Source organism: Geotrypetes seraphini, chromosome 1 (genome assembly GCF_902459505.1).
Source record: "Geotrypetes seraphini chromosome 1, aGeoSer1.1, whole genome shotgun sequence".
Lineage (NCBI taxonomy): Eukaryota > Metazoa > Chordata > Amphibia > Gymnophiona > Dermophiidae > Geotrypetes > Geotrypetes seraphini.
In genome coordinates this window covers 482,514,916-482,529,540 of record NC_047084.1, presented here as the reverse complement: position 1 = coordinate 482,529,540, position 14,625 = coordinate 482,514,916, and the positions used below count along the sequence as shown (strand labels likewise).

Here is a 14,625-nt window from a genome sequence, read left to right as displayed (position 1 = left end):
CCCATTACCGGACGATTCCAGTTAAGGGGTTTGAGAGCTCCCAGCTGTCTCATCAGTTCTTGGTGGTTGAGTCTTCCTTGAAGAAGTCCAACCCCTCTAAGGTTTACGCTGCCATCCCTCTGGGCCGAGAGGGCCTTATGATGGGACAAGTTTGGTCGCCGTCTTTACCAAAACTAAAATATGGCGAATCGTGTCCTCAACTATAACTTTCTCTTCACGTCCTACCTTCAGTTCTGTGTGGACACCCTCTGCTCGTTCTGGGAGGACGTTCCGGATTCTTGGCATCGGGAGTTTCGCCTCCTTGAGGAGACCCTCTCCCAGCTCCGCCTCTATATGTTCCAGGTGGCCTACGACGCCTTCGAGTTGTCCTCGAGGGTCACAGCCTTTGTGGTCGCCATGTATCGCCTCACTTGGCTCCGCCTTGTGGATATGGATGCGAATCTACAGGATCGTCTTGCCAATCTCCCGTGTGTGGGTCATGAGCTCTTCAATGAGTCTATCAAAGCGGCCACCAAGCGCCTATTGGACCACAAACTGTCCTTTGCCTCTCTGGTGAAACTTAAACCAAAGACCCCCCCCCTGGCTCGGCAATACAAAATTCTTCTCTGGAGGTATCCGCAGAAATCTACTCCTGCGTTCTCACGGCCTGCCCTGAAGTGGCCTCAACAACAGCAGTAACATCAAACTAAGGCCCAGCCGCCGGCTCCGGCGAAGACTGGGCCGTCTTTTTGACAATTCCGGTCCAAGCATTCAGTCTCCCTTCCTCATGGAGCCTTCCCCCCTCCACATCGGGGGGTCATCTCTATCATTTCTATGCCCAGTGGGAAAGTCTTACCACCGACAGTTGGGTGCTTTCTATCATCCGAGAGGGGTACTCCCTTCATTTCAGTCACGTACCCCCAGACCTACCTCCAAGAAAGTTTCCTTCTGCTCAGTCTCAGCTGCCTCTCCTTTTGCAGGAAGCTCAGGCCCTTCACCTTCGGGTGGTCGAGGAGGTTCCCCCGGACCAGTGGAACATTGGATTTTATTCCAGGTACTTTCTGGTACCCAAGAAGACGGGGGATCTGCGTCCAATCCTGGACCTCCGCACTCTGAACAAATTTCTGGTCAGGGAACGGTTCAGAATGCTCACCCTTCCTACTTTGTACCCCCTCTTGGACGAGGGGGACTGGTTGTGCTCACTGGATCTCAAGGAGGTGTACACGCACATTCCGATACACCCGGCCTCTCGCCGGTATCTGAGATTCCGAGTGGGGGATCTCCATCTCCAGTATCGTGTTCTTCTCTTCGGCCTGGCGGCCTATCTGAGGGTCTTCACAAAATTTTTAGTGGTGGTTGCTGCGGCCCTGCGTCTCCGCGGCCTGCAGGTGTTTCCCTACCTTGACGATTGGTTGATCAAAGCGTCTTCTCGCCACGAAGTTCTGCGAGCGACGAATCAAACCATCTTGCTCCTTCAGAGCCTCGGCTTTGAGGTGAACTTCCCCAAGTCTCAGCACTGCCCGTCCCAGTCTCTGGAATTCATCGGAGCGGTCCTGGACATGGCTCGTCTCCGCTCCTTCTTGCCTCAGCCTTGACAAGAGGCCCTTGTTTGCTTATGCCGGAGGGTAGCCCATCTGTCTTCGGCCCCGGCTCAGCTCATGATGGTCCTCCTTGGTCACATGGCCTCCACGGTTCACGTGACTCCTTTTGCCAGACTTCCCCTCCGTATTCCTCAGTGGACCCTAGCGTCCCAATGGAACCAGGATCGGGACCCTGTCTCGACTCATTGTCGTGACTCCTTTGTTGAGGCAGTCTCTCCGTTGGTGGATGCTCTCTTCCAATCTTTCCAGAGGTTTTCTGTTTCATGCTCCTGCTCCGCAGAAGGTCCTGATTACGGACTCGTCGGCCTACGCTTGGGGGGCTCATCTGGATGGTCTTTGCACTCAGGGTCTTTGGTCAAGTGCTGACCGCCTTTGTCGCATCAATCTGCTGGAGCTTCGAGCGATCTTCCTCGCCCTGAAGGCTTTTGTCACCTGCTTCGCGACCAAGTGGTGCTGGTCCGCACGGACAACCAGGTCGCCATGTATTATATTAACAAACGGGGGAATGGGGTCCCGGTCCCTGTGCCAGGAAGCAATGCGGCTCTGGGATTGGGCCATCCACCGCAACATTTTCCTTCGAGTGGTCTACATTCAGGGCCAGCACACTTGTCTGGCGGACAAGTTGAGTCGTCTTCTGCAGCCTCATGAATGGTCCATCCATTCCTTGACCCTGCATCAGGTATTTGCTTGTTGGGGGACTCTGGACATCGATCTGTTCACATCCCCCCACAATCACAAGTTACCCCGCTTCTGCTCCAGGGTCTACGCCCCACTCAGACTCGAGGCGGATGCTTTCCTGCTGGATTGGATGGACCTGTTTCTGTATGCGTTCCCTCCATTCCCTCTGATTCTGAAGACTCTCGTCAGGCTCAAGCCCACAAGTGCCACCATGATCCTGATAGCTCCTTGGTGGCCCCGACAGCTGTGGTTCTCCCTTTTGTTGCAATTCAGTTCCAGGGATCCTCTTCTTCTACCTGTTTTTCCTTCTCTGCTTCTCTACTTCATCCCAACCTTCAGTCTCTGCACTTAACGGCTTGGTTCCTCGAGACTTAATGCCCTCGTTCCAGTTCTCACAGCCTGTGCTGGACATCCTGGAGGTGTCTCGGAAGGAGTCCACTTGCCAATGTTACCATCAGCAGTGGACCCGTTTCTCTTCCTGGTGTGCTATTTGACAGCAGGAGCCGTTGTATGCCTCCTTATCTGCTGTCCTTGACTATCTGTTACACTTGTCTGGCGCTGGACTCAAGTCCTCCTCGGTTCGAGTCCACCTTAGTACCATTGCTGCTTTTCATCAGCCGATTGATGGGAAGCCTATCTCTGTTCATCCTGTGGTTTCCCACTTCATGAAAGGCCTTTTCCATGTTCATCTGCCCCTTAAACCTCTTCCTGTGGTTTGGGATCTTAACATGGTCCTTGCTCGCTTGATGAAACCCCCGTTTGAGCCGCTAGCGCGGGCTCACTTTAAGTATCTTACTTGGAAGGTTGTGTTTCTTATTGCTCTCACTTCTACCATTCGGGTCAGTGAGCTTCAAGCCTTGGTGGCGGACCCTCCTTTCACTGTCTTCCATCATGATAAGGTGGTTCTCCGTGCCCATCCTAAGTTCTTGCCTAAGGTTGTTTCTGAGTTTCACATCAACCAATCCATTGTTTTCCCTGTGTTTTTTCTGAAGCCCCATTCTCACCCTGGTGAAGTGGCTCTGCATTCTCTTGCTTGTAAGCGTGCGCTGGCCTTCTACTTGAAGCGCACCGCTCCTCATCGTACTGCTCCCCAGCTGTTCATCTCTTTCGATCCTAATCGCTTGGGTCGTTCTGTTTCTAAGTGGACCATTTCAACTGGTTGGCTGCTTGTATTTCCTTTTTTTATGCTCAGGCTGGTCTCTCCCTCCCGGGTCGAGTCACGGGCCACAAGGTCAGAGCGATGGCGGAATCTATTGCTTTCCTCCGCTCGACTTCACTTGAGGAAATCTGTAAGGCTGCCACTTGGTCCTCGGTTCATACGTTTACCTCGCACTACTGTCTGGATACTTTCTCCAGGCGTGATGGCCATTTTGGCCAGTCCGTTTTGCAGAATCTGTTCTCCTAAATTGCCAACTCTCTCTCCATCCCTTTTGCTTAGCTTGGAGGTCTCCCATATGTAGAGAATATGCTGCCTGCTTGTCCTGGGATAAAGCACAGTTACTTACCATAACAGGTGTTATCCAGGGACAGCAGGCAGATATTCTCGCAACCCACCCACCTCTCCGTGGTTGACTTCTTTGTTAGCTATCTGAACTGAGGGCACGCTGAGGAGATGCATGCCCTAGACCGGGCGGGAGGGGCACGCTTGCATGCTCGGGCCAATCGCAAGCTTGAAGGTCTTCAAGCAAGTCTGCTTGCGAAAACGTCCGCTAGGGGGCTCTGTCGGTGACGTCACCCACATGTAGAGAATATCTGTCTGCTGTCCCTGGATAACACCTGTTACAGTAAGTAACTGTGCTATGTTGCTACTCTTTGGGTTTTGGCCAGGTTCTAGTGACCTGGATTGGCCACCATGAGGGCGGGCTACTGGGCTAGATGGACCTTTGGTCTGATCCAATAGGCTATTCATATGTTCTTATATTTTGAAAGTGAGTCCCATAACTTTTTAAGCATGTTTTCTTTTTTTAAATAAAAAACGAGTGCCTGTTAATGGCTGGTTTGTCTGTCTTTTATATTTTGCTTTCCAACTAAAAATGGAGAGGAATCCTGACTTTGGTATATTTTAGGATATTGGGGGGGGGGGAGCCTATCAATCCCTGAATGTGTCTGCCTGATAAAACAATGCATATCTTTTTCCAAGTTGTTTTCTCTTTCCCAGGAATAGGGGTGATATTTTGTGTGCCAGGGCAGTTATATAGGTTTGTTTGATGGAAATTTGGTGAGCTATCTGTAGTTCTGTCCTTCCCTATAGAAGCATAGTTTTTGGCTATGCGGCAGGGTCCACTCCCAACCCCATGATAATTAATCTGCAGACCTATCTGATTGCTGAGACCAAAAAAGAGAGGCAAGACACAGCAGTTATCTACAATTTTTTATTAGAATACCATGTAGCCCCAGAGCTGTCCCATCAGTCCTGGATGTGCCTGTTAGCAATATGGGCAATGTCAGATACAGCATGAGGAAATTGTCCCCGCCTTCATATGTGTTTGTATGGTTAATCGTGACAGGTCCATTGGTTATTATTGAGATGGCCTGGGGAAACCCACTGCTTATTCCTAGGATAAGCAGAAAATCTGTTCTACTACTTGGGATCTAGCTAGGTACTTGGAACCTGGATTGGCCTCTGTTGGAAACTGGGCTTGATGGACCTTCAGTCTGTCCCAGTATGGCAGTTCTTATGTTCTTATGTAAGCTGTGCTTTTCTAAAATATCACTTGTGTTTGGAATGGAAGAAAAGCTAGATGTTATCAGTTTTCTACAGTAGCTGGAATCCCAGTCCTAAGGACCTTCAACATATCTAGTTTTGCATGCACTGGTTGTTGCAAGAACCATGTTCATTTGACTGGTTTGGTTGCTCTGGAAATCAGTCTGGCTGGAAGAGGATGGGTCTTGGCTGGTCTTATGGACGAGTTTGGGTGAGAAGGGACTGACAGGGTACTTTTACATTAGGTCTGTCTGCAATTCATCTTTCCTGTAGCAGGGACGAGAGATGAAAAATTACTAGGCATGAACACAGACAAATCTAATCAATTTCAGTTTGCTTTCTTCTTAATTATTAATACTTTCAGGCAGAATGTGCACCAACTGCATGCATTAAATTTTTAGACATGTTTTTTGGTTTGAAATTGCAGAGCTGCCAGGAAAAGGAATAAAGGCAATTCTTTTAGTTGTTTGTTCCAGAACTGGAAGAAATTTTGCTGCCTCCAGGTTACAGCTGTCCATTTTTTTTGAATGCATTCATATTTTATTTTTCACAGCAAGAAAGCAGATGTAGTAGATAATCTAATGCATCAATCTAATTTAATAGTATTTTTTTTAGAAATAGTGCATATTCAGGAAAAGATTTGTAAAGATGTGATAACAGGTAAACCAATTAATAAACACATAAGTAGGTGCTAAGCACCAGTAAAAGTACAGGTTTGCCGTTTTAATATGTTTGATAGAAACAAACTGACTATAATGAACACCAATTCCAAGAGAGTGAAATTACTTTGAAGTACGCTCAGAGAAGTGAAACTCTGAAGAGAGAGACAACCCCCTCTTGGGACAAGAGTTTACCATCCAGTCATTGCATATTTGATAAATCACTCTCTGAGAAATGGTAAACGCTGGTTTATATCTATTTTCAAAATTTTAAGTTCAAAAAACGTTTCTTTTCTTGTTTTGCACCTTTGTTTGAAACATGTGTCACTGGAGCATTGTTACAATCTCACTTATCTTATGAGGAAAAAGTTGGTTGTTGGGAGCCATTGAGAGATTTTTCAAGCGAATCAGTTTCACGGACATCTTAAACAGCATTTCAGTTCTATCTTTTGAGTGAGAAACTTTTCAACTTTACAGCTGGGTCTCCTGAAGCAGATAACGAAACGGGGCCGCGTTGGGACCCTACAGGACTTTTTCCTCATAAGATAAGTGAGAATGGGACCCTACAGGACTTTTCCTCATAAGATAAGTGAGATTGTAACAATGCTCCAGTGACACATGTTTCAAACAAAGGTGCAAAACAAGAAAAGAAACGTTTTTTGAACTTAAAATTTTGAAAAATAGATATAAACCTGAAAAATAGATATAAACCAGCGTTGACCATTTCTCAGAGAGTGATTTATCAAATATGCAATGACTGGATGGTAAACTCTTGTCCCAAGAGGGGGTTGTCTCTCTCTTCAGAGTTTCACTTCAAAGTAATTTCACTCTCTTGGAATTGGTGTTCATTATAGTCAGTTTGTTTCTTTACTGACTTCTATAACTTTACTGACTTTACTGACGTTCTATAAAAGCATATTATCCCTGTTTTTTTGTTAGACACGGAGTGGTTTTAATATGTTTGGCATGTGGTTCAGAGCAATGAAGTTCATGGCACTGGGAGCAAGCATCATTTTCTCTGCCCCCTTCCCCTAAGAAAAACTGAAACAAAACTGCATAAAATACTTTTCCTCAGAATGGACTGTGAAAATAATTTTAGAGGATTACCTATTCCTATCGGTTCTTCAAAGTTCATGCCAACCCAAAATATAACATCAAAACAAACAAGTTAAAATAAAAATGAAATGAATTGAATGTTATAAGTTGAACGAATTATGAACTGGACTGCATTAGTTTGCAGCATTGAAAGTTTTTTCAGCACTATGCGCTTTAATTGAAGAAACGAAGTTTAATTAATGAAATGAAAAGGCTCAATTAATGAAATGAAAAAAAATGAAGTATAAAGGAAATACTGTTTTGAACAATAATGATGAGAATAACTAGATGAATTGAGAATTATAAGTTTCAAGAATGGCACATTGATTTTTCTGTCACATATGTCTTCCACATTTCCTCCACACTATAAGTGAAATCTCACATACCCTATAGTATTGTTTATTGAAGTATTTAAATAGTTTTTCTAAAATAAATTTATAAAGTAATTAATAAATTTAAGAAGTTTTTACAATAAGATGTAGGTAGGTTTGAGAGTAGAAGTTCATTAATTGGTAGGGAGATGGGATATAAGCCGGTGATGTTATAAGGAGGCAGGAGAAGAAGGCATTTCTTGTTCTTTTTTCTCTTGAAAAAGTCCCATTATGGGAATAATGCACTCCGAGGTCTGAGGCTTGTTCCCAAAACATTTAAAATAAATTATTTAAATTGAGTATTTTTTATAAATGATAATTTAATGATTTAATTTAAATTAACAATTGACAATTGTGTGTCCATTTTTGAGTTTTTGCTAATGGTCTCTAATATATTATTTTGCTAATAGATTACCATTGATATTGTGGTTGTTTGTTGTACTGCAGTTTTTTTGTCATTCTGGCTGTGTGTGAAGAATCAAGGGCAGTATGTTTATTTGTGCTCTGTACTTGCTGAAACCACTGCTTGAGGCTTCCAGTCTGGATTTCTCTAAGGAAACCTGAAGTAGCAACAGTGTTACAAATATTGGTCAACTTTGGGACTTCTGTATTACTCGGTTGTATGCCGTACATCTGATTTCCATACGATAGTGAATATCGGATTGGTTCTGGTAACATCGTTGATTTCTAATCCAACCAATTAGACTGTTTCCAGAGTTCAGGCATGGACTACAGAGACAACCACTTTGCCTTTGGGCCATTTGTCCTCTTCCTTAACATTTTGCCTTCCACAGGTTTGCCCAAGTCGCTGAGAGCAGGAATACCTTGTGCTGCCATCCCAAGCAGCACCAAGAAGATTCACCAACTTTACTGTACAAGAACCTTTTATTTATCCCTTTTTTATGCCAGCATAAGAATTGTTTTGTCTAACTTGCTGATGAAGTCTTTCTGAGAAGGCATATATCTACTACAAAAGTTTATATGATAAATGTTTACACTTCCCCTTCCCCATTCACGATTTCCACACTCACAGTTTCATATATTCACTATTTTTTTTTTTTTGGGGGGGGGACCCATATTTTACCACGTTCCTACCTCTCTCCAGCCTTCCTCCCAGCATCCCGGCCTTACCTGGCGGTCTAGCAGACTTTCGGGGCAGGAGCGATCTTCCTACGCTCCTGCCCCGTGTAGATCGCCAATAGGAAATGGCTGCCATGAGCTCCCGTCATAGTCTCGAGAGACAACGGGAACTCAGGGCAGTCATTTCCTATTGGCGATCTGCACGGGGCAGGAGCTTAGGAAGATCGCTTCTGCCCCGTAAGCCTGCTAGACCACCAGGTGATGCCGGGGGGAAGGTGGGAGGGAGGTGGGGGTGGGTCAAATCTGGACGAGAAGATATTTGCGGTTTTTCTCAGTTCGCGGTTCAGCTTTGTCCCTATCCCCCACGAATATATGAGGGAGAAGTGATTTCATTCATGAGCTTAGACAAAAGAAATTATCCTCTATTAAGTGCAGCATGAGTTCTAAAATTTGATGTTCTAGTCTTTTTTTTTTTTTTTGTTCATTAGGGAGTTTATAAGCCCATAAGAAATTTAAGTAGATATGAGTGAAATTGATAAGAGAACTTTATTAGCTTTGCTGCATTTGCTCTCCTCTATTCTACGATATATTGTTATTTACATGGAATGTTTCATGTCAACACCCTCATTGCCCGTTAACAAGGTAAATTTATGACCAGAGACGGATGTAAATAATTCCTTAGGCATTGCAGACTTCTAATTTCTAAATTGGTACTTATAAACCGCTTTCTCCCTCCAAATAGGTTCAGAGTGACTCACCATAAAATATTATATTCATATTTATCACAAGATAAAATTCATCACAAACTTATAATCATCCAATTTCTAGCACATAAATTTCTCAAACAAATGTCTTCAGACCTTTCCAAAAGAGCATCTAAGAAGATTGATTTTTCAACCAATGAGGTAAAGCATTCCAAATTTGTATAGATTGCTAAGAGAAAGAGTTTGCTAGATTTTTTATTTTTATTTTTTTTAAATTTATGTCTAATTCCTTTAAATGAAGGTACAACTACAATAAGATGTTCGAATGAAATTAGATCTAATTGGAAAAGATAGTTGTAAAACTTGTGGTGAGGTCAGTCCATAAAAAAATCTTAAAAATTAAAACAAGTTTCCAATGCTATTCCTGCTTGGATTAATAACCAATGAAGCTCTCTGAACAAAGGTGACATTTGAGTGAACTTATCCTGTCTAAATATCATTTGAGCAGCCGTGTTCTGCAATAATTGTATCCTATTCCTTAGTTTGACAGTAATACCTGAATATAAGACTTGGGAAGTTTTATTTCTGGGGTAATACATCTGTCTAAAGCAGGGGTGCCCACACTTTTTTGGCTCGCGAGCTACTTTTAAAATGACCAAGTCAAAATGATCTACCAACAATAAAATTAAAAAAAAACACAACGCACACTGTACGCATAGAATTGTTAATTATCATTCCTATTCCGGGGTTTTTTCAAAGAGGTCAAAGCAGATGACTCTATGCACTGTCACCTCATTAACAACCATACAAAAATAGACAAATACCCACCCCCTCCCTTTTTACTAAACCACAATAGCAGTTTTTAGCGCAGGGAGCTGCTCTCGACGCTCATAGGCTCCCTGCGCTAAAAACCACTATTGCGGTTTAATAAAAGGGGACCATATTGTAAAATATAGACAGCAGATATAAATTCAGACACATTTTGATCACTAAATTTAAAATAAAATAATTTTTCCTACCTTGTCTGGTGATTTCATGAGTCTCTGGTTGTACTTTCTTCTTCTGACTGTGCATCCAATCTTTCTTTCAGCTTGTATGCTTCCTCTCCTCCACACTCATTCCCTCCCCCAACTTTTTCTTCCTCTCTCCCTGACCTTTCTCTCTTCATGCCCCCTTTCTTTTTTTCTGTTTCTCTTCTTTCCTTCTGTTTCTCTGCCTGCCCCCTTTCTTTCTTTCTCCCTGCCCTTCCCCAAGCCGCTGCCGCTGCCATCGGGGAACAGGATCCAAATGCCACCAATGGATAACAGGCCCCAAAGCCGACGCCGACACCGCCCCATGCTCTCTCTCTGCTTCGGGCCGATCAATCTTCCTCTCCCCGACGTCAATTCTGCCGTCGGAGAGGAAGTTCCGCCCAGCCAGGCAGCGATTGGCTGGCCCGAACTTCCTCTCCGACGGCAGAATTGACGTCGGGGAGAGGAAGATTGATCGGCCCGATAGATCGCCAAGGCAAAGTGAGTCCTGGATGATCGAACCTGGTCTAAAGCATTGCTGTTTAGAAGATCTGAATTTAGTTCTTAGACTTGGCCTTTGCTTCCTGAGCCAGTCAGGGATGGGAATATTGCACAGGCAATGTTCACACTCTACTTCCCTTCCCCAAGAGGGAGAGAAAATCCCCAGTCATCAAGTTCCATTTATTATTTGGTACACTGCTAATCATAATGAAAATGTCTAAACTGCTTATAGAATTTTAGCGAATGGGAAGGAAGAAAGTGACAGTTAAAACGGAAACATTTGGAAAAAAATGAGAAGGCCAAGACACAATAACAGTCACAGTAGGGCTGTAAGGAGGGAAGAACAAAACAGAATAAAGCTGTGTTTTCTAATGGCTCGTAGGGTTAAATGGTCATTTTTCTCAATGGAGGAGAGTAAACAGTGGAGTGCCGCAGGGGTCTGTACTGGAACTGGTGCTATTTAACTTATTTATAAATGATCTGGAAATTGGAACGACGAGTGAGGTGATTAAATTTGCAGATGACACTAAACTGTTCAAAGTTGTTAAAACGCATGCGGATTGTAATAATTGCAGGCGGACCTTAGGAAATTGTAAGACTGGGCGTCCAAATGGCAGATAAAATTTAATGTGGACAAATGCAAAGTGATGCACATTGAGAAGAATAACCTGAATCACAGTTACTGGATGCTAAGGTCCACCTTGGGGATTAGCACCCAAGAAAAGGATCTGGGTGTCATCGTAGACAATACGATGAAACCTTCCGCAGTGGCCAAAAAAACAAATATGATGCTAGGAATTATTTTAAAAGGGATAGTTAACAAGACTAAGAATCTTATAATGCCCCTGTATCGCTCCATGGTGTGACCTCATCTGGAGTATTGCGTTCAATTCTGGTCTCCTTATATCAAGAAAGATATAGTGGTGCTAGAAAAGGTTCAAAGAAGAGCGACCAAGATGGTACAGGGGATAGAACTTCTCTCGTATGAGGAAAGACCAAAATGGTTAGGGCTCTTCCGCTTGGAAAAGAGACGGCTGAGGGGAGATATGATTGAAGTCTACAAAATCCCGAGTGGAGTAGAATGAGTACAAGTGGATCAATTTTTCACTCCGTCAAAAATTACAAAGACTAGGTGACACTCGATGAAGTTACAGGGAAATACTTTTAAAACTGAGATAGAGACTATGGAAGACTTTTACAGGTTGTGAGACCTATTCCTGCATTTTGCTGGAGTTGCTGAAGTCACAGGCTTGAACAAACTGGTTTCAGTTCAGATGCTCAAAATGCTAATGTGTGGCATGTGAGTGTGTAGATTTGTTGCTGTGAAGAGTTTCTCAAGGACATAAAACAGTGCTGTAAAGACAATGAGCTATTTAACAGTGCTGAAAGGAAATGCAAGTGAGCAGGATATTCCATCCTGGAACCTAAGAACTGATAGAGATGCCAGGCTAATGCACTGAGGCACTAATACTGATGTACCCGTGTGAAGAATGGAAACTTCAAGAAGAAGAAAGTTCCAGAAGCTATGCCTGTCCAGAGCCCCCAAGGGAAGAATGGAAGCGTGGACTAGGAGTGGGTTAGATAGGCAGCACATCTGCTCCAATAAGGTGGTACATAATCACAGCCAAGGATTGTCTAAGACAAAAAAAACTTGCTGTATAAAACCCCCATGCTTTGACAGAGTTTCCTTTATAGAAGCTGCGCCAAACTCCGTTTGTATGATTTTTTTTCTTCTCTCCATTGTATATGTCCAAACTGATTTATTTCTGATTTGCCAAATGCTGCTATAATACTTATTACTAGAATAAAAAGTTATTTACCTTGGAATATACAATGTAAGCCTTGTGTTGGGGTTTTTTTTCCTTCACGAAGGTTCCCCAGTGAGGTAAAGTAAGCAGCCTTTATTTCAAAACCAATAGGAGGAAATTTTTTTTTTCACTCGGAGAATAGCTAAGCTCTAGAATGTGTTGCCAGAGGATGTGGTAAAAATGGATAGCGTAGCTGGTTTTAAGGAAGGTATGGACAAGTTCCTGGTGGAAAAGTCCGTAGTCTGCTATTGAGAAAGACATGGGGGAAGCCACTGCTTGCCCTATATCGGTAGCATGGAATATTGCTACTCCTTGGGTTTTGGCCAGATACTAGTGACCTGGATTGGCCACCTTGAGAATGGGCTACTGGGCTTGATGGACTATTGGTCTGACCCAGTAAGGCTATTCTTATGTTCTTATGTATGGTTTATCCTAGTGTGGGAGCCTCGATGTTATAAATCCCCTGTGTTGTTGCAATATGATAAAAAAAGAGGAGTTGACAGAGTGGAGTGGGATCCCTAATCAATCATAGCTCCTGAAGACGCTTTATAGCGAAACACAGCTCTGTGTCGAGCTTGATTGTTTAAAATCTGCTGGATCAGCAACTGTTTATGCAGGGAGTTATTTAACGAAGGAAGACTGTCAGAATGTTTGGAAACGTGGATTATTGGAAATAAGGATTTCACAAACAACCTTTTTGCTCGTATTTTATGAACAATTTTATAATAGAACACAATACTTTTTTCAAAGGTGCTTTGATTGGGAGGGCTTCTTTGTATAATATATGAAATAATGTGTTTCATTGAATGTATATTTATGAATTGATTGGATAAAAGTGGTTATAAGAATAAAAAAAATTTTCATGAGAGAATTAATACTTGATAAATAGCTTCTTGGCAATATGATATGCATATTCATTGGAGGAATACTGGATTTGGCCATCATTCCCCACCCCTAACATAGCCCTTTAAATTAGGAGGTGGTAACTGCACTACAGGCAACATGCAATACACATCATTGAAGCAATCTGCGGCTCTTATTTTTATTTTATTTATTCAATTTTCTATATCGTTCTCCCAAGGGAGCTCAGAATGGTTTACATCAGGGGTGCCCAACGCGTCGATCGCGATCGACCAGTAGCTCAGGAAGGCAACGTGAGTCGATCGCAGAGCCCATCCCGGGCTCTGTGATAGACTCGTGTTGCCGTCCCGATCTACCGGGCCTATCAGCCTTCCTCTCCCCGACGTCAAAGACGCTGACACCGAGCATTAGGCTGTTTTTGTCATTTTGGGGGGGGGCGGGGGCGTGATAGCGGCAGCAGCAACAGCCTGAAAAAGAAATCATCCTGGCCCGGGTCGGTGTCATACTCCGGAACTTCTACCTCTTCCAGCAGCCCTATCCCTTCTACCTGCTTCCGGCCACACCCCCTGCTCTGCGGCTCTCTTCAGCAACTCAGCAGCAGCGATCGACACAAGCTTCTGACATCGGGGCCTACCCTCTGCGAGTCCCGCTTGTTTCAACTTCCTTTTTCCACAAAGGCAGGACTCGTAGATGGAAGGCCTCGATGTCGGCAGCTTGACTTGATCACCGCTGCTGACGAGTTGCTTAAGAGAGCCGCGGAGCAGGGGGGTATTGCCAGGTGCAGGTAGAAGGGAGAGGGCCAGATGCAGGACTCGTGGGTGAGGGAGCAGAAGAGAGAGAGAAAGAGAGAGGGGAGGAAAACAAAAGGAAATATTTCATACTGGGCTGGGCCGGAGTGGAGGGAGGGTGGAAAGATTCTGGCTACAGGGTGCATTAACAAAGGAAAAGGGGGGAAAGCTGAAAATGGAGATAGTGACACAAAGAAGAGAAAGAGTAAGCAGGACCTACTGAATAAGGATAGAGATACAGAGGGGACATGAAGAGGAGGTGAAATAATAATAATAATAATAATAATAATTTTATTCTTATATACCGCCATACCCAGCGAGTTCTAGGCGGTTTACATTAAATTAGATTAGGATCCGCATAGACTTGTAGATTTACAACAAATTTATAGGATTTACAACAACTGTAGCCAAAACTTGGCAGATGAAAAGGGAAATTTACAACAAGTTTAGCCAACTTCGTAGATGAAGAGGGCAGAATTACAGCAAATTAATCGGATTTACAACAGATTTGGTCAGACTTGAAGGAAGTGGGAAGGAGAAGCAGGGGGAGATAGGAGCTATCGTGAAGGAGAAGAGTCGGGTAGGGGGCCTTGAGATTATCTGAAGGGTCAGTTAAGGGTTTTGTTTGCTGAAAAGGTGGGTTTTGAGTGATTTTCTGAAGTCGAGGTAGGTGGGGGCCTCGAGTATCATTTGGGCTAGCCATGGGTTCATCTTGGCTGCTTGGAAGGCGAGGGTTTTATCAAGGAATCTTTTGAGTTGACAAAGCTTTGGCGAAGGGTATGCGAA

At 43.8% G+C, this 14,625-nt stretch overlaps 1 protein-coding gene across 2 annotated transcripts in view; it reads left to right on the top strand.

Annotated features, from left to right (window-relative positions):
- PLGRKT (plasminogen receptor with a C-terminal lysine) overlaps positions 1 to 14,625 on the top strand; it is a 121,347-nt gene that overhangs the window by 43,949 nt on the left and 62,773 nt on the right. The gene's annotated exons all lie outside the window — the stretch shown is intronic.